General features: G+C 36.0%; 1 pseudogene; it reads right to left on the bottom strand.

Moving 5' to 3' along the window:
* Positions 1-996: 996 nt before the first annotated feature.
* Positions 997-1,740, bottom strand: LOC119517492 (annotated as a pseudogene).
* Positions 1,741-2,798: the final 1,058 nt, after the last annotated feature.

A 2,798-nucleotide genomic window follows, 5' to 3' on the forward strand; every position in this document is an offset into this window, starting at 1 on the left:
TTAATTAAAAAAAATAGTTTGTCAAAATAATAACTTAATTTCATTAAATACAAACTTACATTTTTCACCCTCTCAAAGACCTAACAGATATAACATTAGCTTATTTTATCAGTAAACTTGCATAAATTTAGGGAGAATCAAATTTATCCAAGTAGAACAAAATTGTATTTGTTTGCTTCAAAAGTCATCACAAAAACAGGAACAGGATTCGACTTTGTCACTGCATTTTTGCAGCTGTACTTGCTCCCCCTCACCCGTCAGAGGTTTAAAGAAAAATCTCTGTTTTTGTAATATCTTAAAATTATGAACAACTTCAAAAGCATACTGACTATCAAACACTGGAAAATATACTATAATTGTTTAATTTGGCCCAAACAAAAATCCAGGAAAAACTTTTCTATAGCTCCCAAGGACCTTTTCCTTTACTTATTGGAGCTTTTAAATTGGTAATGGATTTTATTCAATTACCTTCATCCCAAGTTTTAATAATGATTTGTCTTCTGTGGCTACTATGGCAAAAGTATTTTTAGGAAACAAATTAATAATTTTGAATTGGAGAATTACAGGACAAACGACACAAAATGTGGCCTACTCTGAAACATTCTTTAGGTCCCTATCACTTCCAATCTCCAGACCCAGTGGAAAGAATTCTTAAGCCAAAGTTACAACTCTCCCATTTTTTCTGCACCCAGCCCTTCTCCTATAGCTGCCCCTACAGGTTCATTCAAATTCTGCCAAGGTTTCTGAGGCCCTGGGGTCAGCGATAGGTGAGACAGAAGGAATGAGGCCTGGTCTGTTGAATTTGGTTTTAAAGTTTTAAATGAGGGTGGTAGGATTTAAGACCCCTAAGGTGGCCTCAATATTAATGCGAGTTCTTATGTCCTTCTTTTTCTTCTTTTTTTAATTTAAAAACCACTGAAACATTTATTCATCTCCCTATTTCAAGTCCATGCTCAGTTCATTCACAATATTCTTTCTGACGATCAGTGAAATTCATTACATACTAAAAGTAACACCATACTTATGTACAAATAAATTCATTTTCCCAGTAAGAGCTCATCGTCTTTTAAGATTTCCCACATATTCATAGTACATAACATCACAGGAAACCCATATTTAGCCTAAATGTTTCTGAATTGTGGTAGTCCACCGTGCCTGATAATTTGATTGAGTTTTGCCCAAATGTCTTCCCGAGTTTGGATGTTGCAAATAGTGTGCTCTATTGTCCATCTTCCTCTGTAAAGAGTGTGCAAATTTAGTGCCTTTAAACTATCTTGCAATTTTTTAAATAAAGGAACAATATTTTTGGTACAATTACTGCTGGGAATGGAAATACTCCAGGACCTCTTCAAGTGCTGTTTTCCTTTCTCTGATCATTTATTTATATTTCCAGAATTAGTCTTTTCATTCAGTGTGTAAGTCCAAATTAAGTGCTTCTTTTTTTTTTTCCAAATTAGGTTGAAACTCCAATAGATCTACCGTACAATCATAACTTTGTGATTTGACATCATGTTCTGAAATGGTTAAGTACCATTTCACGTCTTTAGCTGCCTCTCTAGAAATCATAGGTAGTGCTCTTTTAGGTTTGAGAGGAAATCTGGATCTACCATGTAGAAACCAAGGAATAAATCTTGATAGCAGACAAGTAGGAAAGTCTTGAATTGCTTTTTCTGCAGTTTTTGGCAGTTTTGTGGGGTCGCTCTCATATGGTCGATAATGTAGTATTACTTCTGTGGTCATTCTACAGTAATCCAGTTACTCTTAATGAAGAGAAAACTCTTAGGTGGGTTCCTCAAGCCTAGAACGTAATTTATAATTACAAGACTGTCTCTCCAAATCAGAGGGAAACAGGGTCTCAGTTATATGTTGTAATACAATGTATTTCAAAATCCTTGGCACTGTTGTCACACAATAGTACACTAATTTTACAGATGTAGCTGAAGCCTGTAACTTCATCAGTGCCACACGAAGAGACACGTGACAACGAAAAACCACTTTTGATGCTCACTGTAAATCATCCTGGTTCACAGGGATCTCACTGAGCAGAGTCTGTACATCAGCTTCTGTGGTTAAATTCTGCCTGGCAAAACTTTCATCGCTAGCAGGTGCTTCTGTTTGAGGAATTCACTTCCATCTTGACTGTCACTATGGATCCACTGCCTAAGGGGGCTGAGGAGGATCTCCTATGCCCTTCTTTTGACTGTTTCGAATTAGTAGATCTATTTTGCCAAGAGCTGTGACCTGGACAATTGGAAAAGTCTGTCCTTTCAGAGGTAGCCCTCTGCTGCCTTCGGGAAATTCTAGGTTTGTTTACAGTAATTACAACTACTAAGACCTTGAACCCTGATGCCCAGAGGGTTTTTTCTTTTTCCTTTTTCTCTGGGACTGCAGGAGTACTAATTTCTATATATGCACTTATTTATCTTTAAGCAGTTCGAATAGAGCTCTTTGAAGAATTTTTTGTTAATTTGCTTTACCATACGGAGGTATGAAAATATACATTGATCAAGCAAAGAGACATAAAAAGATAGACACACACAAAAAACAGAAATACAGAAATATATTTTTGAGAGGGACAAATAAAGGATTGAATATTCATCATCCCATTACATTTCGGCTCTCTCTTGCAGAAGAACTCAAACTATGATACAGTGTCCCTTTCTAAGGAACCATTTTCAGGCCATTTCCTTCCTGATTCTAAATTATACTGAGGCCAGTCTGTGTTACAGAAATAAACAACCTTTTTGTTTTTTACATAGGCTCATAACTAAAATCTTCTAATTTTTCATGTATACTCC

The sequence above is a fragment of the Choloepus didactylus genome, chromosome 21, assembly GCF_015220235.1.
Source record: "Choloepus didactylus isolate mChoDid1 chromosome 21, mChoDid1.pri, whole genome shotgun sequence".
NCBI lineage: Eukaryota > Metazoa > Chordata > Mammalia > Pilosa > Megalonychidae > Choloepus > Choloepus didactylus.